We start from the raw sequence: 25,663 nt of genomic DNA, 5'->3' as shown, positions 1-25,663 counted from the left end.
GCACACTGATGAATCTGATGTGGACTGGAGAAGTAATATGATGGTGAATAGAGCACATCAGTCTCTGTCCCCTGCATATGCCATGCAGCCAGGGCCCAGGGACAGAGACTGATATGCTCTATTCACCATCATATTACTTCTTCCGGCTCCAGTCCCAGTAATGTCCTCCTTTAGATCCCAATCCCTTCTCCCCCACAGCTTCGCTCTCCGTACCTCCTGTGTGTGCAGCCAGCCAAGTCATGCACTGGATGACAGGGCAGAGTCGCCAGGCTCAGCTCAGCTGTCAGTTTGCCTTGCTGCTGCGGCCGCGCTCGATCGATTCGAAAATGGCGCCGGGCGGCGGTATTACGTTACTGCGCATGCGCCGCCCGGCCAAGCGCGTACGAGCTTTCCCGAGCCCGGCCGGCTTCGGAACGGCGCATGCGCAGTTGCGTGGCCGGCTCGCGGCCATCATTTTTACGGGCACCGGTGCCCGTAACGGGCATTCACGGGCGCCCCGAAAAACGGGTCGTTTTTACGGGCTGCCCGTAAATCTACGGGCGGTTGGCAACACTGCAATTCGGCTCCCGGGTGACACTGCCGGACAAGGAATCTGAGGGAGCTCCGCCGTCCCTTACTGCATCCATAGGAATCCTACCTTAAACCCGAGAGATTCCTCTAAAAACTGACCTGGGGTGGCGGTGCTCTGTTACCGGCGGCGGAGTGCAGGAGAATCGTAGGTGTGGACCGTCGGATGAAGCTGCTGTAAGCTCTCGGCCAGCTCGGGACGTTCCGCCATCTTGCGGCCTGTGCGGCCTCGCGATCCCCGGCCTCGGGTGCCGTGAACGGCCGTGGAGTGGCCGCATCGATCCATCCGCTGTGGCTGGCGCCGCTGGGAGGCAGGGGGAGGCCCGGAGCGGAAGAGAAGAGACATACACGCCGCCTCGGAGGCCCTCGGCCGGCTCATTAATCTAGAAGGGATCCGCCATTCTGAGGCCTACGAGGCACTCGCGATCCCCAGCCTCAGGTGCCGCGATCGGCGGAAGAGGGGCTGCTACACGCCCAGCGGAGGTGCCCTCCGGAGGGGAGAGGCGGAGGGACTAAAGACAAGACCTGCTGGAAGGTGAGAGAGACGGGGATATATGGAGGGCGGAGGATATATACTGTAAACTGGCTGCTGAGGGACCCTTACCTGTCACATAATAATACCTGGCAGACTGAAAACTGGGCATGCGAAGAAGAACCTGTGGCGCCCAGAAACAGAAACAAAAGGCCCCTAATACATCGCCACCAGCACAGGGCCCACGGGGAGTAGTGTGTTCAAACATGGCCTCGCAAACAGATCACACAGACACTCAGGCTGAGTCCTCCCAGATGGGAGAGGATCAGTTTCAAGCATTAATGCAGGCTATCACGAGATGTCAAACTACCCTAACTACCAAAATAGAGCAAATACAGTCAGAAATGGGCCTAATAAGAAGGGATATGGACAAATACAGAGACAGGCTGACGGAGGCTGAAAGGAGGGTAGGGGAGAATGAAGACGAAATCCGAGATCACGGCGCCTCCATTCGTATACTGCAAGTTAAAATGAAAACGCTGGAATCGCGTGCGGAAGATCAGGAAAACAGAAATCGCAGGAATAATCTGCGCTTGGTGGGACTTCCGGAAGGGGCGGAGGGAAGAGACCCGGAGGCTTACACGGAGCAGTTGCTGCGCAACCTTCTCCCGCAGGCACCATTCTCTGCACACTTTGCGGTGGAGCGAGCCCACAGAATGCCGTCAACTCGGGGCCCACCGGGAACACCTCCACGCACCTTCATATGTCGTTTATTGAACTTTAGAGATAGAGATCTGATCTTAAGGGAGGCACGGAAAGTGGGAGAGCTGCGCACTGAGAACGCGAAGATAATGCTATTTCCTGACTACTCCGTGGAAACACAGAGGCAACGCAGGACGTTCGATCAGGTCAAGGCCCAAATGCGCGTTAAGGGACTAAAATACAGCATGTTATTCCCTGCACGACTCAGGGTAGTGGATGGCGAAACTACTAAATTCTTCACCTCCCCGGAGGAAGCAGCCAGATGGCTTGAATCCCTGCCACGCAATCACTGATACGGCATATGGAGTGCGCCAAGCCTAACCCTCCATCTACCTGGTGATGACCGGTGATAAGACTTACAGTTTGCTATCTCTAATAATCCCCACCTCTATTGGTAAATGACACGCTGTCCGGGCACTATGGCATACATGAATCCTGAGGGGCCTGATTATCTGGGGGGAGTATTGCCGAACAACTAACCAGGCAATAGGGGATGGATACTTGCTTTGCTGAACAGTCCTGTGTCGAGGGAATGGGGGGATTGATGGGGGTGCGTTAAATATGGACTGCTGGAATGTATTCCCCTCCCCCCTCTTTTTTTTTTTTTTTTTTTGTCCTAGGGCTCCTCTCTCCCCCCCTAAAGGGACTACTCGGATGTTGGCAGTCCTGACAGACGGTATGGACTCATGGAACTTTGTTGCTGTATTTACTGACTCCAGGGCTGATGGGAAGAAAAGAGAAAAGGGGAGAATGCGAGACATAGTGCCCCACATAACCAATATTCATCCTGTTATTGGAGATGGGTGGTGGAGGGAAGGGTTAATGGTGGAATTCTGTTAAGTGGTCTGACTCTTCAAGAGGATGCTAAGTGACTGCTTCTATTGTTTAACCAACTTTCTTTTACTTTTTAGGTTTATAGAAACTACCATAGTTTGTAACTAAGATTGTACCCTTAGAAATATCTAAGTGCTAATGGCTGCTCTAGCGCAGACAGGTTGCTCAGGTCCACATGGAAGGGAGGGGGCCCTGGATATGGGGGATACTTCTCCTTTTTGTTTTGGTTTCCTTCTCCGGGTTTTTCCTTCCTTTTTTATAAGGAATCTTTATTTTACCCTCCCCTTCTCGTTATTTATTATCAGCATAGGCCTGCAGATGCAGTGAGTAGTGCGGTCTCTGATCTCACGCTAAGATAATTAAGTCCTAGGTGTGCCAACTGCTACACACCACCCCCTAGGAGGTTCCTCCTGTTTATTTTCTTTTATTTTGCTTGTTATGGGTACTCAAACACCCCGAGGTTTAATTAATGGGGTGTGGGGAGGGATGGGAGGGACGTTTTGTTTAGGTTGTTTAAAGTTAATTTTTGTTCTTTGTTTTTCGCTTCATAATTTAAGGGAAGTCTCCTATAGATGGCTTGACAATAGCAAAGGCATAGGATACATACTTCAGGCTGCCAGACTGGTCTTTGTCCTTGGGTGGAGGATGGGTCCCTTGGAGGGAGGGGGGAGGGATGGGAAGGAGTTATCTATATATTCTAATAATACATGGTTTTCCGAAAGAAATATATACCACATTGAGATATGGCTCAGCTGAAAATATTGTCATGGAATGTAAGGGGTCTTAATCACAAAATTAAACGCTCACTAGTTTTTGAATATCTTAAGAAATATACGCCCAGTATTTGTATTCTTCAAGAGACACATTTGATGGGGGGCAGAGTGTTGGGGTTAAAAAAACCATGGGTGGGACACACTAATTACGCCAGGGGGGTTAGTATATTGATCCACAAATCACTCAATTTTGAACCCCTTGATATTCTCATAGACCCAGAAGGTAGATATATAATAATCCACGCTAATATAGAAGCATTGGCAATGATCATAGTGGGGGTATACTTGCCTCCACCGGCTAACATTTCCCTACTGCAGAAGATCACTACTATAATTGCGCAATTCCCCACAGATAATGTAATTCTCACGGGGGATTTTAATATCACACCTAACCCGTCAATAGATAAAATGTCCCCGGACCCAGCTACAGACTCTGCGCTAACTAGATGGGCGCAGGTGCTGGGATTAGAGGATGTGTGGCGTTGGAAACATCCAACAGAACGAGTTTATACATGTCACTCTTCCTCCTACAACTCATTATCACGTATTGACCTCCTTTACGCAAGCTCACCCATGCTTCCCAAAGTTATAAATATTGATACATTGCCGAGGGGAATTTCTGACCATTCCCCGCTATTATGCATACTGCAAACCTCCACTCCACAGGCGGACAGAATCTGGCGACTCTCCCGATTCTGGATTGAACATCCTACCATAGAAATTGAGATAGTAAAAGAGATAAAACAATTTTGGTTGACCAACGCGGGTTCCTCCACTCCGGGGATGATATGGGACACTTTTAAAGCATACATCAGAGGCTGCTATATGTCATCCATAGCTAGAGAGCGCAGAAATAATAAGATGCTGGTGGAAGAGGCAGAGACCAAAGCCCGAGACTTAGAGACCAGATACACCCTCACGGCCAACCCTATTATAGCACAAGACATGAAGGTTGCCTATCGGGAGGTAATGCTACTAAGGGTAGCCAAGGCAAACAAACGCCAACTAGCCCAAACTCAAAGAATATTTGAGCAAGGGGAAAAAACAGGTAAGCTTTTGGCCTGGTTGGCCAGGGAGCAGTCCCCTGTGTCAACCATAGCTCGTATCCGTAAGAATGACGGCACCCTAATATCAGACCCTGTGGGGATAAATGCTTGCTTTGCTGAGTATTACTCGTCCCTATACTCATCTAGGGCACAATACTCAGAGAAGGAACTCTTGGAATTCCTAGACGAAATAACACTTCCGACCCTCACGGCTGCGGCACGGGAGGACCTCGAAGCTCCAATAACCTTGGAGGAGGTCCAACGGGCTCTCAGCTCTTTACAAACGGTGAAAACACCGGGACTGGACGGCCTACCTCCTGAATTTTATAAACAGTATATGGGCGAGGTGGCGCCTAGGATGCACACAATGCTTACAGAGACCCTGCGTACTGGGGAGATTCCACAATCCATGTCACAAGCCATCATAGTGGTCCTGCCAAAGCCCGGGAAAGACCCCCAACTATGTCCCTCATATCGACCTATATCTTTACTTAATTCGGACGCGAAGATTTTAACCAAAATTTTGGCCTAGCGGTTAAACAAAATAATACTTGATCTAATTCATGGAGATCAATCAGGTTTCATGCCTGGAAAGGGCACAGACATAAACATCCGTAGGTTGTTTGCTGTCCTGGCCTCCGGGAGGAGGATACCCGAGACGAAGTTGTGGCCTCTCTAGACGTGGAGAAAGCCTTCGACTCTGTTGAGTGGGGCTATCTATGGGAGGTCCTCCGCAGATTCGGGTTTGGCCCGGTCTTTATCTCCTGGGTCGGGATGGTATACAGGGCCCCTACAGCCAGAGTTCGCACAGGTACAGTACTCTCCCCGACCTTTCCTTTGGGTAGGGGAACCAGGCAGGGGTGCCCGCTCTCGCCGGGCCTTTTTGCCCTGGCAATGGAGCCGATGGCTGCCCTTCTCAGGGCCACACCCGGGGTTAGGGGAATTCCGAGGGGTCTTCTACAGGAAAAGGTGTCGTTATATGCTGACGACACCTTACTCTATCTTAAAGATGACGGTGCCTCCCTACCGGAGGCTCTCTCGGTAATTAATAGATTTGGGAAATTCTCTGGTATATATATCAACTGGGGAAAGTCGATACTGTTTCCCCTGCGGGCGGGGTCTACTCCCTTGCAGACGGGCAGACAACTCCGTAGGGTTTCCCAGTTTAGATACCTAGGGGTAGAAATACACCTAGACTTAAAAAAATATATCAGCTTAAACTTAAACCCCGTGGTTCACCACCTATCCCAAAGATGTAACACATGGAGAACCCTACCACTGACCCCGATTGGCCGTGTCAACTTAATCAAAATGTCAATTTTACCTAAATTTACATACCTATTCCGACAAACCCCGATCCCCATATCAATTACCTTTTTTCGACATTTAGATAGCATTATCACCTCATTCATTTGGAATGGGAAAACTCCTAGAATAGCCAGGGCAACATTGCAACTACCAGGGACCTTGGGGGGTCTGGCCTTACCATGCTTCCTAAACTACTATTGGGCAGCAGTATTGGTAACGGTAAAATGGTGGTTCTCAGAAGAGACGGCTAATCCGGCAGCTTCCTTGGAGGCGGCGCTGATCGGCTCCTATGCAGAGTTGAGGAACTTGGTGCATAGAGGCCCCAGATCCAACCCAGTTGTGACCTGTCCCATAAAAACAACCCTTAAGGTATGGGACACTGTTAATACGCTATTTCGGGGACCTAATAATTGGTCCCCAGCAACTCCCCTGTGGGGTAACCCCCGCCTGCCTCACTTTCACTCCATCCCTGACCCGGTTGTGTGGGCCAGATATGGAATCACGACCCTGGGGGATATAGTTGCCCAGGGACAACTAGTCACATTTGATGCTTTAAAAAGAGAAAAGGATCTACCCAACCATATGTTCTTCAGGTTCCTCCAGGTGAGACATGCGTTCCGATCCCAGTTCCCCGGCCCGCTGACTCTGGAGGAGACACCGATAGAAAGTGTATTGAAAAACCAGGATGGCGGAAGAACACTGTCCGCCGTCTATAACCTACTTGTGACTCGAGATACGTCTAAAGTCTCCCAGCTATGTGAGCGGTGGAGGGTGGATGTTCCGGAGTTGACGGACGAGGACTGGGAAGAGGGAATCCAACAATACCTATCCTTGACAATTTCAGCAAGGGATAGATTCATGCAGCTGAAATTCCTACATAGGGCCTACTACTCTACAATACGCCTGGCGAAAATATACCCTGATAGAATAGCGAGGTGCCCTAGATGTGGGTCTGGGGATGCCGATTTCTTTCATGTGGTCTGGTCCTGCCCCGGAGTGGTGGAATTCTGGCAAAGTATACTTGCTGATATCAATTCTATAGGGGGACTGCAAGTCCCATACAGCCCAATACCTCTTCTACTAGGTATTTGTGATTTTCTAGAAGTTTCATGGGGGAAGAAACTATTCATTTTTTACACCACACTATATGCCAGAAAAGCAATCCTACTGCAGTGGAATCAATCCCAACCGCCCACTAAACAACTCTGGCTATCTCTGGTAAATAAGGCACTACCATTATATAAAATGACGTATATGGGCAGGAACTGTCCAAAAAAATTTGAGAAAATCTGGGCAGCATGGGTGAGGGCCAAACACCTGTCTATTGAATGAAATGTGGGGTTCGGGCCCATGGGGATTGGCGGTGACTAGCTCCCAGGACTTCTCAAAACCATACACAGATGGGCGAGGATGTTCTAAAGTGAAAGGTGGGATCCCCTACACGTACATCATATATCTATATCCTTAATGAGTGTATTAATACCTTCTTCTGAAATGGATAACTACTGTGTCAATTGATTCCTACTCATACCAAGTCACGTAAATGTTCTATGCATGTCATCTGTAATCAAATCTAATACGAAGCGAACTGTTTTTTTTTGTTGTGAAAATTTAAATAAACTTCTATGTTAAAAAAAAAAGAAATGTCCATTTAAGATAAAACAGGCATGTTTAAAACCAACAAGAAAGACACAAATCTTGAACCTACAAAGTTCACATTTGGTAGAACTTGAAGGCAATATCAGACATGAGTATTTATAAACTGTGTTTGATATTCGCAGGGATTATTCTGCGTTCAGATGGGGTGAAGTCACCCCCAGAAAAGCTAAATTTTGAAGATGCACACAAATAGCTGAATGTCAACATGTGCGACCTGCCATCACGGGGGATCAAGGGACGTGTTTTGGGGGTGCAACCCCTTCCTCTCAGCTACTTTATTATTGAGTAAGGGGTTGCACCCCCAAAACGCGTCCATTGATCTCCCGTGATGGCAGATAGCACATGTTGACACACTGTGTGCCTCTTCAAAATTTGGCTTTTCTCCAATTTGACAAATAATGTTACAAAATTGTAGCACACCAAAAAACAAAGGGATTTGGAGGGGTTTTAAACTCTCCCCAAAACATCAATGATGTTCCTTTTTTTTTGAAGAACATCATTGATGTTTTTCTTGATGTTTTCCAAGTCCCTATTACACCCCATGATCTCCCCGATCAGGATCTGTGCACTTTCCGAGGTGAAAGGATCTGGATCACCTAAAAAGATAGAAACCAAAAAAAACATGTATTATAAATATGCCGGCATCCATCTCTTACCTGAGCCTGTGGTCGCAGACACTCCCCTGTTGTGGTGCCAATTTCCACCACGTCTTCCTCCTCCTGCTCTGTTTGTCTTGGGTGGATTTCCCCTTCTTCCAGAGGTGGGGGGTCTCTGGTCTCCTCGGATGAGGGGTGTCCTCCGAGTCTTTTCTCCCCTATGTAAAAAAAAAATGGTATACTTAGCAGACAGATATTTGATGGCAGAACTATAAATATGAAACATTGTTTGGAAATGGGGTACAATTTTTTTTGTGGCCAGAGTTCCAAGATGTAGCATTTTTCTTGTCCTTTGTCAAGCTTGAATACTTTACCTGTCTTGTACAAGCTTCACAGATGGAGACACCCCTATAGTATACACTGGAGCACCTGTGTGGGCCCCCTAATAAAAAGAGTGTTCTTGTGTCCCACACTAGTGCTCCGGCGTCCAGATGTGAAAACTGCTGCTGAGTGTCCTCTCCTTACACAGAATCTAGTTTGCATTTCATTCTAGTTACAAACCCATCTACCCAACCAAATTAGTTTCAGACAAGTAGGCCCTAAAAAATGTGGCCAAATGCATATGGACAAAACCATGGAATAAAACCAACCAACCAACTAACGAATAATGTGCCCATGAACATGAAAGTTCACATTTAGAAATGGATAACAGTTAAGAAAAGCACATGGAGCAGCACGAACGTAATAAACATAAAAAGAATAGCAACACAGCACAATTACTTACTTTTTTGCAGCACTCTCCGGATCTTTCTGTACTGCTCGTGCTCCCTTAATCTGAGGTCCGACCACCGCTTCCTGAGCTGATCTTTCGATCGTCGTACCCCGAAATTCCGGTGCAGACTCTTGACCACTTTCGCCATGATTTTGGCCTTTCTGACATTGGGGTTGGGGTAAGGTCCATACTTCCCGTCATAGTCGGCCCTCTTCATTATGTCGACCATCTCCAACATCTCCCAAAAGGACATATTTGATGCCTTAAATCTTCTCCTTCTGGATCTGTACGTTTCAGGCTCCGGGCTTTCCTCCTCCTCCTCCCCGTTGGTGTAATTATCTGACACCTGCTGTGTCTCCGCCATATGCTCTTCCCCCACTGCGACGAACGAGAGGGCATGGGGAATAGACTAGAAAGAATGTCGGGGCAGGCGGAGTTTCACGCATGCGCAGTGTCTATAAAGCGTAAGACGCGTGTGTAGTATGTACGATCTGTGAGCGGAGGAAGGAGTAACGGAGGCGCCGATCGTGATAGCGAAGGTAAGATTTAACATTGGGCCTATACTGCTTCTAGATTGAGGCCTGTATTTGCACAAGTTTAGTAGACTTTAGGCTGACATTAGGGTTTGTCTTGTGTTGTGTCTTGCAGTGAAAATGGATATCTTGAAAGATAAGGACTTTATGCCAATCTTCATTGATATGTTCAGGGAGCTGCCCTGTCTGTGGCAGATAAACCACCCTGAATATAAGAACCAAACAAAGAGGAAGGCAGCGCTGGATAATTTGTTGGAATTTGTAAAGACGGTGATCCCCACGGCAGACATGACCTATTTGAAGGTTCTAATTGGTGGCCTGAGGAGCACTTATCTAAGGGAGCACAAGAAGGTCGAGGATTCCCAGAGATCAGGAGCAGCAGATGACATCTATGTCCCCAGGCTGTGGTACTATGACAGGCTGCATTTTCTGGCAGGTTAGACTGAACCCATGTCAGCACTCTCCACTCTTCCTTCCACGCTTCCTCCCCCCCCCCAGCTGAGGCTTCTGACACCCAACCTGGGCCTTCCAGGCAGCAACATGTGGAGGAGCCCAGCTTGAGACAGGTATAGCATTCTTCTAAATATTGCTGGTTGTCCAATCAATGATGTTAAATAGATGTTAGTTAGGAGTACTAATTTATGATTGTGATTGATGAAGCAAAAACTAAAACCATGTCCCTTTTTCATACACAGGGAAGTCTCAGCCAGGAGGTGGCCGGGCCAAGCAGGCTGCCTGATAACCAGGTCCCTCTCCTACACCTTCAAAGACAAAGTGCCAGGAAGAGGAGTAACCTGGAAGAGGCTGCCATAGGCCTCTTTTGGAAGGCTACAGAGGCCCTGAGAACCCCCCACACTGTGCAGGAGGACTTTGCTGGCATAACTGCCTGCAAAATGATGCAGATGGAGGAGGGCCAATGACTCCTGTGTGAGTTCCTAATTTTGGAAGCTCTCAATAAGGGCTTGAGGGGCCAAATGACATGTGCTACCCACATTTGTGACCTCACACATAGTCATCCTCCTCCTCCTCCACCAGGTCCTACTCCTACTCCTCCTCCTCCTCCAGGTCCTACTCCTCCTCCTGCCACATCTACAACACCAGAGCCACAGCGTGGAAGGAAGCGTCTAAGGAAGACCAGAGAGTGATGGCCCTGGGTTCAGTCTGGTCTGGCTTAATATGCAGCCTCTTGTAGTACCACAGCCTGGGAACATACATGTCATCTGCTGCTTTCATGATCTCTGGGACTTCTGGACCAGACTGCACTCCCTTAGATATGGACTCCTCAGGCCACCAATTTTGCTGGAAAAGAATTGATGTGTGCCCTGGGGGCCAAAGGCTTTGCCAATTGCAGCTGTTTTTCCAGCGTTGCCTCCCTCTTTGGTTCTGAGCCCTTAATAAAGGAATTTTTGTTTCAATTATACTCGCCTATGTGTGTTTTCCTTCAAAAAGGACAGTTTGTTTGTGAGGAGGCAGGTACATTTCAAAAATACAATGTGAAATTAACACATTGAGACACCAACACCAAACAATCTCCTTGAGATTAAATAATACAAGATATCAATGGTGTTGTGGTAACTTGACACACAAAACACACACAAAAATATTCTAGAGTAAAAACCAAAAAAAAAGAAAAAAAAAACAGTCTTGATAAAAATACAAACCCCAAAAAAAAATTAAACAGCCTTGAAACAAAATTTAAAAAAATTAAAAACAACCAAGAAAAAAATGTGTTCAGATGTGACAAATCAAAATATATTGAGGGAATCCCGATAAAGAATAAAGAAAGAAATTTGTGAGAAGTCTGTGTGAATATGAGCAGCAAAACTACTTCATTCTTCTCACATTATAAAGATGAACAGAGTGCGCTGTATTAAACTATTTAAAACATTGCAGTGTGACGAAAGTGCCATATCCATTCCAAACGCTAATTTTACCAGACCGAGCTGTTCCGTCTCGGAATTTCTTCTGAGCATGCGTGGCACTTTGTGCGTCGGAACTGGCCACACACGGTCGGAATTGACGCGATCGGATTTTGTTGTCGGAAAATTTATAGCCTGCTCTCAAACTTTGTGTGTCAGAAAATCCGATGGAAAATGTCCGATGGAGCCCACACACGGTCGGAATGTCTGACAACACGCTCCGTGTGTACAGGGCATTAGTCTTAGGACTAAAATGGCATTTTAGTTTTAGTCCCATTTTAGTCTTCTGCAATTGTTTTAGTTTTAGTCATATTTAGTCGACTAAATCTCCAGTACATTTTAGTCCTACGTTTTAGTCGACTAAAATCTCCAGTATATTTTAGTTGACTAAAACTCATTTTAGTTGTCTAAAATCTAATGGGTGTAATTCATTTGTAATGCATTAGTTAACAATTCTCTACAATTTGCAAACTCATTATATACTGCTGGAGTGAAAAATCTAATATGTTATTTATTATTACATTGAGGTACTACAGACCAGTGTTAATTTTGAGGTCAAACTTCAATGTAGTTTTAGTCTTAGTCTTTTGACTAAAATGGCATATTAGTTTTAGTCCCCATTTTAGTCTTTTGACTAAAATGCCATTTTAGTTTTAGTCGTATTTTAGTAATTTCAGTTGTTTTAGTTTTAGCCGTATTTTAGTCGACTAAAATAATATTCATTTAGTCGACTAAAATGTTTTAGTCGTTTTAGTCGATAAAATTAACACTGTTGCTTACATGACCTGTAATCACCTCCAATAGGTGCTTAACTACACATCACAGGGCTTTTCTAGCCCAAGAATGAAATGCTGCAGATTAAAAGTGACATAAATCTATTTTGTAGACGCTATAACTTTTACGCAAACCAATCAACATATGCTTATTGCGATTTTTTTTTAACCAAAAATATGTAACAGAATACATATTGGCCTAACCTGATGAAGACATTTTTTTTAATAGCCAATATATATAGGAGAGGTTTCCACCATCCCTGCTAAGTTTCATTTTATACAGTATGTCTTATTTTCAGTTTGATGTGTATTATATGTGAAGTTGCGTAACAGAGACGGTATTGTCGTAATATTGAAGCCTAATGAGGTTTCCATACATTAGAGGATTCCACCATTATTGTTAAGTTATTGATCGGGGGCGTGTCCAAGATGGCGCTGGGAGCAGACGTGCTGTAGTGAGGCTCCCTCTCCGGAATCTAATCCTGCATTAATCCTAGTGTGAAAAAGACAAAAATCTGCCTCAACCCCCTCCGGACTGCCTTCCGGAGTGCGGGGGAAATGAAAAGGAACAAGAAGGGGTTCCAAAAGAAGTGTAACGACGCAGTGAGTACCCCGCCAAAGCCTAGGCCTGCTGCCGCCTCGGCCTGCCACATAGAGACTCAGACTCCAGCTCCGTCTGACGGCACCATTCAGGCCGGCTCCGCAGCCTTTGATGCCCTGATGCTGATGCTATCACCACATGCCAATCCACCCTAACAGTGAAAATAGACCATGTGCAGACGGAGACAGCCCTCATCCGCCGGGACATGGACAAATTCAGGGAGCGGGTGGCCGAGGTGGAGAGGCGGGTGTCGGGTACGGAGGATGTACAAAGAGAACACCATGCGGATTTACAGGTCCTTAAATCTAAGGTGAAAATCCTTGAGGCCAGGGCGGAAGATGCCGAGAATCGTAACCGCCACAACAATCTGCGTCTTCTGGGCTGAGGGATTGGATCTGGTAGCCTTTATGGAACGCTTACTCCCCTCCCTCCTCCCTAGGGCGACTTTCTCCCCACACTTCTCCATTTGAACGAGCCCACCGCATGCCAACCGCAGAGAGCACCTCCACACACATTTACCTTTAAGCTCCTCCACTATAGAGACAGGGACATGGTGCTTCGTGCAGCACGCTTGCAGGGGGAATTAAAATTTGAAAATGCCAAACTGCTCATATTCCCTGACTACTCTGTTGAAACGCAGAGACAGCGAAAATCATTTGACCAGGTGCGCGCCATGCTCCCGAGAGAAAGGGGTCAAGTACAGTATGCTTTTCCTTGTCAAGTTACGGGTACAAGATGGCAACTGGGTCCAGTTCTTTACCTCTCCCAGAGAGGCGGCCATCTGGGCCAACACTCTGCAACGCTGATGTCCTACACCTATGCCTTTATCAATGAACATCCTACCAGCAGGCAAGATCTGAACCCTCAGTTGCTACTCTGATGGGGATCTTTGCCTACTCCATTTACCGGGTCGCCAGAGTGACCACATGTGACTCCTGTTTACCCTGGACTCCTCAGTGCATTGCCTGGAGGCCGGTGATCGAGGGGATAGCTGTGATCCCCTGCTTCTCATTGGTTCTTGTCCCTTCCACCGTCCTGTTTGACTGATTGGGATCCAGAAGTCTTGACGTCTGCAGTGGTCATCACGGTGAGTGGAGGTGAACTGTTGTGGACATGACATTTTATTGTCCGGATACCCCTCACACATTTTTTACTGAACCCCAAATGTCCTGCCAAGTGGGGTGGGGGGGGGGTAGGCACACCCACCACGGAACAGCAGAATGTCCCCTCATATCCTGCAATCTACCTGCTGGCACTCCCTTTGTCCCGCAAGTTTTGCTTTTACTTTTTGCCTTTATTCCCCCTTCCCCTGCTCCATTTGTATTCTGTTTTTTGGTTGGAGTTCTGTTGACTGTCCATTAAGTTTTGTGCCCCCGGGGCCCCAGGAGTTTCACGCTACCTCTTCTGTGCCGGAAATTTTTTTCAGCACCTTTGACTGTTTGGATTGACAGGGGCAGACCGCCTCTTTCACATGGCCTTCATGTCTGGCCGTAGGACCAGTGTTTGTTTGGGGTAACAGACTCTCCTCCGCTGTTGGGGGGGGGGTGGGTGACCCATCCTGCTGAACGATCAATAGCAACACGAGGTGACATCAGCGACACACTGACGTCACCTCGTGTTGCTATTGATCATTCTTTGATTGTTGATTGGATATTCTTTTGCGGTTAATTTTAACAATTTCGTTCATCACACTGTGGTTGGAACATTGGTGGACATTTTCACACGAGGATACTTAATCTTCAATTATTTTCAATGTGTACCCTTTTTTTCACTTCAATCACACACTAGGTATTGATCGTTTATTTGATCGATTAGTGCGTGATCATATTTTCACCTTTTATTTAGCGCGATTTTATGTTTTCTTATTCTCTTGAATTGCCTGCACTGCTATGAATGCGGGGCTCCCCACTCGGACCTCCCCGAGTCGGATGGGGAGACCCCTGGTTCATCCACCCTAACACTCCTTACTGTGATTTATCACTGCATTCCCATGGCTACCTTTAACGTTCTCTCCTGGAACACACATGGTCTGAATTCTTCTATTAAACGCTCCTTAGTGTTTCAGTTTATCAAAAAACACAATCCCCATGTATGTGTGTTACAGGAGACGCATCTGGTTGGAAGTAAAACCCTCAGTCTCAAGAAACCGTGGGTGGGCCACCATTACCATTCCACCTATTCCGATTTCGCTAAGGGGGTTAGTATTCTTGTGCTTAAAACTCTCCCCTTTAAACTCCTAGATATGATACTTGACCCGGAGGGTCGGTTTGTTATGGTGTATGCATTAATCCACAATATCCCGTCGGTCCTGGTGGGTCTATACTTGCCGCCTCCTGCCTCTCTTAAACTGCTGAACCTGATTACTGCCAAATTGGCGCAATTACCCTCAGAGCGGTGTTGATGGGGGATTTTAATCTTGTCCTGGACCCCGACATGGATAGATGCGTGGCTGCCGGGGCTGCTCGTCAGGGCCTGGCGGCCTGGGCTGACATTTACAGCCTTACTGACGTGTGGAGGTGGAGACACCCTCTGTCTCGGGCCTTCACCTGCCACTCTGCATCCCATAGGGTCTTTTTATGGATCGATCTGGCCTATGTAGGAGCGCCTGTCCTGTCTGAGGTCCGAGACATTGCAATCCTCCCTAGGGGGATTTTGGATCATGCCCCCTTGCTTCTGACCCTGGAATTGGCGACTGACCCATCCGAAAGACTCTGGAGGCTCTCCAGGTTCTGGGTTTCGGATGCGGAGGTTGACCCCTTGTTTCGCAGCGAGTTGGATGCATACTGGAGAGTAAACCCGGGCTCGGCTGCGGTGACCACCATATGGGACCGCCTTTAAGACCTACTCTAGGGGGCAGTATCAGTTAATCATAGCTGGGGTCAGGAAGAGGTGTAGAGAAGACCTCGATAGGGTGGAGAAAGAGGTGACTGAACAAGAGGTCCTGTATGTTAGTACTTGGGACCCCCAACACTATGCCCGCTTGCAGTCTTTGACCCAGGTGGCCCTTCTTCTCCGTTTGAAATTGACGCAGAAGAAAATACTTCATCAATCCCAGCATATTTTTGAGCAGACTGGGCATCTGCTGGCCTGGCTGTCCGGGGAGCAGTCGGGAGTGACATCTATTGCACAGATTCAAAGCCCTGATGGTGTCCTCCTTTCTGCTCCCAAAGACATTAACCACCACTTTGCAGAATATTACCAATGACTGTATAGCTCCCGTGTGTCCTATGACCTGAATGACCTCACTGACTATCTTGAAAGTATTGACATACCAGTACTCACCCCTGCTTCGGCAAAAAAAGTTAGACGCCCCCATTAAGCTAGAGGAGATACAGGCTGCACTTAAGATGATGCAGGCGGGGAAAACCCCGGGCACTGATGGGTTTCCAGTCGAATTTTATAAGACATATGTGGAGGAGCTGGCCCCCAAGTTTCAGAACCTACTGTCCCAGGTAGTGGAGTCGGGACTAATCCCAGACTCAATGAGTGATGCAGTGATAGTGGTCATTCCCAAGCCTGGGAAGGACCCTACTCAGTGTTCCTCCTACCGCCCAATTTCCCTCCTTAATGTGGATGCCAAAATATTATCTAAAATTCTTGCCAACAGGTTGAATAACCTCATTACGGCCTTGATACACCCGGACCAGACGGGATTCATGCTGGGCCAGGGCACTGACATAAACATCCGGCGCCTACACACCCACATTTCCGGGTTTGGCTTTGGGCCCGATTTATCTCCTCGCTCCAGATGTTATATGCCCATCCTAGAGCACGCATACGCACCAATGGGACATTGTTGGGCTCCTTTTCCTTGGAGAGGGGAACGTGTCAGGGAGGCCCGCTTTCACCGGCGTTATTCGCCCTAGCCTTGGAACCCCTCGCTGTTCATCTTTGGATGGACCCAGGGGTTCGGGGCATCCGGGTGGCCCACTGGAAGAAAAGCTGTCTTTATATGCAGACGACTCCCTGTTGTATCTGGCTGATGTCTCCACCTCCTTATGTTCCGCACTGACTGAATTTGATATCTTCAGTCAGTACTCGGGGATCAAAATAAATTAGGACAAGTCGGTACTGTTCCTACTCAACTCGTCAATGCCCGCCCCGACACACAAACGCCACTACAATGGGTTAAGGAATTCACTTATTTGGGGGTGAAGATAGGCTCCACGACAGAGGGATACCTGACCAGGAAAGTTTTCCCCGTACTAGATCAACTCACCAAAAGATGTGCTTCATGGCGAAATCTTCCACTGACACCGGTAGGCAGGGGGAACTTAATTAAAATGATCTTCCTACCTAAACCCCTGTATTTCTTCAGACAGACCCCGATCCCTATTCGCAAATAATTTTTCAAGAAACTGGACAGTGTAGTGACCTCTTTTATTTGGGCGGGCAGAACTCCAAGAGTGGCAAGATGTATTCTCTACCTCCCACTCTCTGGCGGTGGACTGGCACTTCCGAACTTCCCCCTGTACTATTGGGCGGCGGTGCTGGTTATGGTGAGATGGTGGTTCTCCCAACCCAGGCAAAACCTGGCGGTGACATTGGAGGCGGCCCCCCACCTATACACTATACCTGACCCAATGATCTGGGCCAAACGCAGAATCCTTACTCTGAAACATGTGCTGGTGCAGGGGAAAGTCATGTCATTTCAGGAACTTAGATCGAAGTATGGTCTCCCAGGTTTTCTCCAGTTTAGATATTGGCAGCTCCGTCATGCACTCAACTCGCAGTTCCCGACCCCAGTGACGCTTGAATCAGATTCGATTGAGCACCTTCTGACCTCAAGTGTCATGGGGAAACCCCTGTCCTCCCTATACTTAAACCTAACAGTGGACCATGATGCTAATACCTCTATCTCCTTGGGTACATGGAAGGCAGATATTCCTGATCTGGAGGAGGAAGCCTGAGAGGACTCTGTCTCCTCATTCATCCCCTCCATGATTGTGGTCAGAGAATGCTTCATTCAGCTGAAATTCCTACATAGGGCATACTACACCCCATTGAGGCTAGCAAAAATCTACCCTTACCTTAGCCCACTTTGCACAAGATGTGCCCTGGAACAGGGAACGTTCTTTCACTTGGTTTGTTCTTGCCCTAGGCTTCGCTTATACTGGCAGGAGGTGGCAGATACCCTAACAGACGTCTGTGGAGTGACGATCCCTATGGATCCCTTGGTCCTCCTCCTGAGCTATTTGGAGGATGTAGAAGTGGATAGATATACCAAACTTTGCATCACCTTTGCTCTATTCTAGGCTAGAAGAGAAATTTTACTGAGGTGGAAGGGCAAGGAGCTTCCCACAAAGGCCTCCTGGCAGTTAACAGAGTGCTGCCACTGTATAAAATTACTTACGAGAGCAGAAACTGGCTGGCTAAGTCTGATAAGATCTGGTGGGGCTGGATCGATGCTCATGGCCTGAGATGGGACTATTTGATCAGATGGGTATCTGTGGTGGATGGCCCGGCCCTTCCTCCCCCCTCCCCTCCTATCCCCCCTGCTTCCCTATCGCCCCCTTGCTCTCCCCCCCTACTTCCCTCCCCTTCTCTAAACCCCCCCCACGCCACATTTACTCACTATAATTCCCACAGGCTGTGGGGGCTGGGGCAGTTCTGGGTCGACTGACCTACTAGAATCTGACCAATTCCCTTATGCTGTATATATTATGCATTTAAGAATGTGATACTGGGGGGCGTGGCCAAGATGGCGCTGTGAGCGGCGGCTTTTTCAGAGAGCTCCGCACATCCGAACTCCAAATCCGGATCCATCGACCCTAATTGCCCACAACCTTCACCCCAGCTGATCGGGGGGGACCCAGGCACTCCCTGTCAAGTGAGGAGCGAGGAGGATTTCTGTTCCCAGGCCGCAATTGGCGCCGCTGTGCGCTCCCGCTCGACTAGGCCGAAGCCGCGTTCTTTCCTGATGGGCCGCGCGGCGAGCCGGGACCCCTGCGCGATCGCCCCTGCTGTTGCACGTTACCGGCTGCCATGGACTGCGAATGGGGGTGGGTGAGTTGACCCTGCACTGCAAATAGGCCGTGCTCTGGGCCTGGTCTCTCCTTCCCCCCCACGGGTAACAAGGCCGCAATCACGGCCTTCCCATAAGGTCCGGACCCGTCGGGGAGATCCTGATCCTGCTGGCCTGGAGGAAGAGGCCCTGAGACGGTGGGGGACATCTGCCTGTGCAGAGGAACAATTTCTGGAGCACCTTCACCCCCTGTCCTCCTGATTGTGGGGGGAGCCGGCTGGGCTGAATACTCTGATAAGCCTGTGGAGGCCTGAAGTGGACAGCTTCTACATTATATAACTGCAGGTGAGAGGAAAGACTGTTAAAGGGACACACACTGCACCATACCTACTGCTTGACTGCCCCTGACCCTGCAGACAGGCTCCCTCACTCACTTGCTGACTACTGCCCGGCTTGGGCCCCCTAACACCTGAATGAGATGCAGTAATTTCAGCGCAAAATATAGTAAAGGGGGCAAGAGGTTGACTTTTCCACCACAGTTGGACTCCCCTCAGACGCCCGCCTGCCCCTCTCCAGAGGATTTTACTACGCGCAGTGCCCACAGAGCCTCGCAGACGACCACTATGGAGTCGGACGACTCTCGGCCCCCCTGGCTGGCGGACGTCATGGCGGCCATCGCCACTTGCCAATCCACGCTAACAACAAAAATTGAAGCTGTCCAGCTGGATATGGGTTTAATCTGCCAAGATATAGATAAAATCAGATCGCGAGTCACCGAGACGGAGCAAAGACTGAGCACCACCGAAGACACCATTGTGGAACATGGGGTATCACTCCGTACGCTTCAAACCAAAGTAAAGGCCCTTGAATACAGAGCCAAGTACGCGGAGAACAGTAATAATCTTCGCATTGTTGGTTTACCAGAGGGGGTGGAGGGGAATAACCCTACCTCCCTCATAGAGGGTCTGTTGCGTGACCTGCTACCTGAGGCCCGCTGGTCACCTTATTACACGGTGGAGAGGGCGCAGCGCATCCCGCCTAAGCCGGGGCCTCCTGTATCCCCTCCCCGCACCTTCATTCTCCGTCTCCTCAACTTCAGAGACAGAGACGAAGTTCTCCGCGCTTCTAGAAATGTCAGGGACCTCAGATTCCAGAACACTAAGCTGATGATCTTCCCGGACTACTCGGTAGAGACCCAGAAACTCAGGAAGTCTTTTGACCAAGTTAAAGCGGCTTTGCGATCACGCAGCATTCGCTACAGTGTACTCTTCCCTGCTCGCCTCAGAGTCCAGGACGGCGAGACAACTCGTTTTTTTACTACACCGAGAGAGGCCTCTGCCTGGCTGGACTCCCTACCACAGATTCGATGAAGGTCTACCTGGTATGTGTTGTATGACCCTTTTCACCGTTTACCCACCATAACCTGGGCCCAGGTCTGAGTTACCACACGAACTACCACATTGATGATTCAGTTTTGTTGCACAGGTTGTGTCCAGTTCAATCTATGCTGTGTGCGGATCTGAGGGGGGATGCTCACTATCCCTACCAGGGAAACTTTCAGTTAATGCCCCTGCCAAAGAACTTGGTCAGGAGACCGTTAAGATACGCAGTTCCTGTACACTTGCTGTTTCCATTGAGGACTGTTGGAGTTTCTGTTCTGTATATCCTCTTAAAGATGGATCGACTTTACTGTGAGGCCGCATTATGGGCTAATCCCCTTCGTCTAACTTTCTAGGTCCTCACAGCCTGCTGTATCACAAGCGGAGATCTCGTGTGTGGAAAGCCGCTTGAACTGCTGCTTCCTCTCCCCGTGTGAAGCCTCGGGGGGGTGGGCTCGCCTCTTCCACGGACCCCCTGTTGCAGCCGGCGAGCTGAATACTTTTGGGATTGAAACCCGCCCCAGTTTTGGGGGGTTGGGTGTGGGGAAAGTTCCCCTAATGGGGCAAGTTCTATCTACTTTAGATATTGGTATCCTCTTCCTGTATTTTTTAGTTTGGTTTTGTTTTTGTTTTATAATTGTACCAAAATACCTGACTTATCAGCATTGCACTGTTTCCAGATGTGTCCGTTTCGGGTCCCGGGGTCCAGTTCAGGAGCCGTGACCAGCATTACTCCTATCACTCTTATTATTCTTGGTAGACATGTCCTCCCTTAACATCATCTCCTGGAACACCAGGGGACTGAATTCCCCGGTCAAGCGTTCCCTGGTGTTCCAATTCATTAAAACTTATAACCCACATATATGTGTGCTCCAAGAGACACACCTAACAGGACGTAGGGTTCTGGCCCTAAAAAAACCATGGGTGGGTCACCATTACCACTCTACGCACTCCACTTTCTCTAGGGGTGTTACTATTCTGGTATTGAAATCACTTCCTTTTCGGCTTCTGGACTTGGCCCTGGACCCTGACGGTCGGTATGTTATTATTCATGCTAAAATATATTCTCTAACGTGGACTATTGTGGGCTTATATTTGCCCCCTCCGGCTTCCTTGCTGGTGCTCAATCAGATCACCGGCAAGATGGCTGAATTTGCATCTGACAATAATGTTATATTGGGTGATTTTAATCTGGTCCCTGACCCGGACTTTGACAGGCTAACTCCTGCGGGACATCATTGCCCTGGGTTGGCTGAGTGGGCGGATACCTATGGCCTGACGGATGTCTGGAGGTGGCGTCACCCCCAGACCAGGGCATACATGTGCCACTCGGCCTCTCACAGAACGTTTTCCCGCATAGATTTGGTCTTTGCAGGGATCCCGGTCCTCCCACGGGTCACGGACATACAAATATTCCCTAGGGGAATCTCCGACCATGCACCCTTGTTGTTGTCCTTGGACCTTTCCCTGGGCACAGTAGAAAAGATATGGAGGCTCTCCAGATTTTGGATTTCAGACACTGCAGTAGACTCCCAATTCAGAACGGAACTGCTTGACTTCTGGCCCGTAAATGTGGGCTCAGCTGACCCCACGGTTGTGTGGGATGCCTTCAAGGCCACGATGAGGGGACATTACCAGACCATCATTGCCAGAGTCCGTCGGGAGCGTAGGGCGGACTTGGTTAAGGCGGAGAGAGAGGCTAGTAGTGCAGAGGCTCTTTTTGTTCGTACTCGAGATCCTGTGCACTATTCGCATCTGCAACTTATGACGAAGGAGGTGGTTCGTCTCCGTCCCACTCTTACCCAGAAGAAAATGTTGGCCCAATCCCAATGGATTTTTGAGCAGGGAGAGAGGTCAGGCCGTTTGTTGGCCTGGCTTTCCAGGGAACAGGTGGGAGGGATGAGCATCTCACATATTAGGGACTCCTCGGGACAGCTGATCCATACACCGGAAGGGATCAATGGCTGCTTTGCGCAATTCTACGAATCTCTCTACGGGTCCAGGGTAGACTACAGAAGAGAGGATCTGGTAGCGTACTTAGAGGACATTGATATTCCAACTCTTACAGTAACGTATCATGACAAGCTTGACGCCCCAATTACGTCCTTGGAGATACTCCGGTCACTTAAATCGATGCAGACAGGGAAAACTCCGGGACCTGATGGCATCCCTGTGGAGTTTTATAAACAATATGCTACAGAACTAGTTGATAAACTTCAGGGCCTTTTCTCTTCATCGACGCGTCTCGAAAAACTCCCGGACACAATGAGCAAAGCGATCATAGTGGTGATCCCTAAGCCAGGGAAAGATCCCACGTTATGTTCCTCTTATCGCCCTATATCCCTTTTGAACATAGATGCAAAGGTACTGGAAAAGGTATTGGCCAATAGGCTTAACTTGGTCATTACTGCCCTCATCCACAGGGATCAAACGGGCTTCATGCCCGGGAAGGGAACTGACATTAATATCAGACGCCTTCACACTCACATAGACAGGGCAGACGAGGTGACTAAAGGAACGGTGGCCTCACTTGACGCGGAGAAGGCTTTTGACTCCGTCGAGTGGGGCTATCTATGGGAAGTGCTATCACGATTCGGGTTTGGCCCGAGTTTCACGAAATGGCTCCGCTTGTTATACTATTGCCCCTCAGCTAGAATACATACCAATGGATGCCTTTCGGGGAAGTTCAGACTGTTTCGTGGCACGCGACAGGGATGCCCCCTCTCCCCGGGCCTATTTGCTTTGGCGATGGAGCCCCTGGCTGTTTTGCTGAGGGCTGATCCTGGGGTGAGGGGACTTCAAGTAGGTCCAATTGAGGAGAAGATATCGCTGTACACGGACGATGCTCTGCTCTATTTAGCGGACGCCTCGTCCTCTTTGCAGACCGCACTGGATCTGATTAACCAATTTGGTGGCTATTCGGGGATTTGCATTAATTGGGACAAGTCGGTTCTCTTCCCGCTCCATCCCTCGACCCCCAGGGTACCACACCCACAGCTCAAATGGGTAGATGACTTCAAATACTTGGGGATTAAAATTAGCGCTAAAGTCCAGGACTACATGGACAACAATTTGCGACCACTCATGACACAGCTTACGGCTAGGTGTGCTGCTTGGCGCTCCCTTCCACTGACCCCTGTTGGCAGAGTCAATTTACTAAAAATGATTTACCTTCCCAAGTATCTCTACTTCTTCCGTAACACACCCATACACATCCCTAGGACTTTCTTCCGAAGGCTGGAGAGTCTGCTGATACAATTTGTCTGGGCTGGGAGGCCACCCAGGCTGGCCAAGCAGATCTTATATCTCCCGCTTTCGGGGGGGTCTGGCACTGCCGAATTTTCAAATCTACTATTGGGCAGCTGTTCTGGTCACGATTCGGTGGTGGTTCTCCCAGCCCACACAGAATCCGGCGGTCACTCTTGAGGCGGCCATTTTGGGCTCCTTTGCTGCCCTGAGCAATCTCCCGTTTCGTGGACTCAGGGCCAATCCGTCCATGACAACTCTGATGCGAACCACCGTGAGGGTCTGGCAGGAGGCTAGGAAAATATATCGGCAGCCCAATCATATTTCACCTCACATGCCCCTATGGGGTAACCCTATGCTCCTCCACTTTTACAGTATACCGGACCCCTCTCTCTGGGCGAAAAAGGGAATCCTTACATTAAAACATGTGGTTAAAGGTGGTAGGCTTATGACTTTCCAAGCCCTGAGGCAATCCATTGGTATTCCGTCCTCCTTCCAATTTAGGTACTGGCAGCTGAAACACGCCTTTGAAGCGCAGTTTCCAGCCCCCCTCATTCTGGAACCAGATTCCATTGAACGGCTCTTGACTTCCAGTGTGATGGGGAAGCCTCTCTCAACACTATATCTTTATCTTACAGTGGAGTATGATGCCAAATTAACTAAAACCTGGGAAAAGTGGAGGGTTGATATTCCCTCCTTGGACGAGGAGGAATGGAAGGAGTGTTTAATCTCCTACATTCCCTCCATGATCGCTGCAAAAGACAGGTTCATACAATTTAAGTTCCTACACAGAGCGTATTTCACCCCACAGAGACTGGCGCGCATTTACCATCAAAGAAACCCTAACTGTCAGAGATGCAGACAGGAAGTGGGCACGTTTTGGCACATGGTCTGGTCTTGTCCCAAAATCCGACCTTTTTGGTCAGCAGTTGCCTCCACACTGAGCAAAGTCATAGGCTCAAACTTACCGGTGGATCCCCAAATACTATTGCTCAGTCATCTTGAGGATGTTGAGGGAGATAGGTATAGTAAACTGTGTCTAACCTTCACATTGTACTACGCTAGGCGAGAAATTTTACTGGGATGGAAACTGGTAGAGCCTCCTACACTGGCCTCGTGGAAAAGATCGGTGAATATGGTACTCCCCCTATATAGATTGACATATGAAAGTAGGCAATGTCCGGGGAAGTTCGACAAAATCTGGTCCTCCTGGGTGGGCGCCTCCGGGGACCCTGAACCCCCTACCCCATAATTAGGAAGTGAAGCACAGTGGAGGACATCCTACTTTTCAGGTCTATTCTTCTTATGCCAGTTCCCCTTCATCCTCTTCCTTCCCGGAATGGACTCGGATTCCTATTCAGATGTCCCTGCCGCTTTGCAATCCGGATCGGGGACCCCTCTATTAAGTTCTAGAGGCGCCAGAGGTGATGCGGAGATATGGGCATTGCTTAAAGCCCTCCCCACTAAGATGGACATAGAATCCCTTATCGGCCGCATAGAGGCACAGCACCGCAAAGACATGCAGGAGGTGAGAGGAGAACTGAACTCACTATCCACAAGACTGACGGCAGGCGAGACCTCAGTGACAGCCCTAGAGAGAAGGGTCTCAGAATTAGAACATCTCCAGGATGCCCACGTGGTCGCTGCTACGATGCTCCAACTGCACCAAGAAGAAATGGAGGACCGGAGCAGACGTAATAACCTTCGTCTGCGCGGACTTCCAGAAGCAATGGGACCAGAAGATTTAGCCGTCACCACGATATCTATCTTCCTCAAACTTCCAGGTGACCCGCTTCCACAGAATATGGAGTTCGACCGCATACATCGAGCACTGGGTCTGAGATCACAAGACCCTAACAGACCAAGGGACGTTATATGCCGCCTCCATCATTACTCCCATAAGGAAAAAATGGGAGATGTAGACTTTGACGGAGCATTGGTTAAAATTCTACCAGATGTCTCCCGAGCCACCCTGCAGAGGAGAGCTGTGCTCCGTCCAGTGCTAGAGGTGGCCCGCCGACAAGGAGCTACCTATCGCTGGGGATACCCACTATCGGTAATTTTCAAGAGAGGACAACGATCATTTCAGCTGCGATCTCCGAGGGACTTACCAACCCTTTTTACATTCCTGGAGACACCTCCCTTTCAGATCCCGAACTGGCTGACGTTCCTGCCACAAACGAGGGGTCGATCAAGCCCACAGTCATCACAGAGGAATCTCCAGCCGAGGCCGCAGAGGCAACGCTGAAGATCTCGGCCGCCTACACCGGACGGGACACATGAGTCATGAGGGTTTGCTACCTTCCCCTGATGCAGGACGTTCAATTTCACTGTTTACCCCCTTCCTGCTGAGATCCCCCCTTCTCCGAGCCCCAGGAGTGCCCCATTGTCAGACACACGGATTAGTTATCCCCTGCCAGGAATAATCCCCCACTACCACACCCCCTGTTTCTGGAGG

Source organism: Aquarana catesbeiana, linkage group LG01 (assembly GCF_042186555.1).
Source record: "Aquarana catesbeiana isolate 2022-GZ linkage group LG01, ASM4218655v1, whole genome shotgun sequence".
NCBI classification, from domain to species: Eukaryota; Metazoa; Chordata; class Amphibia; order Anura; family Ranidae; genus Aquarana; species Aquarana catesbeiana.
This window is presented reverse-complemented; position numbering follows the sequence as displayed.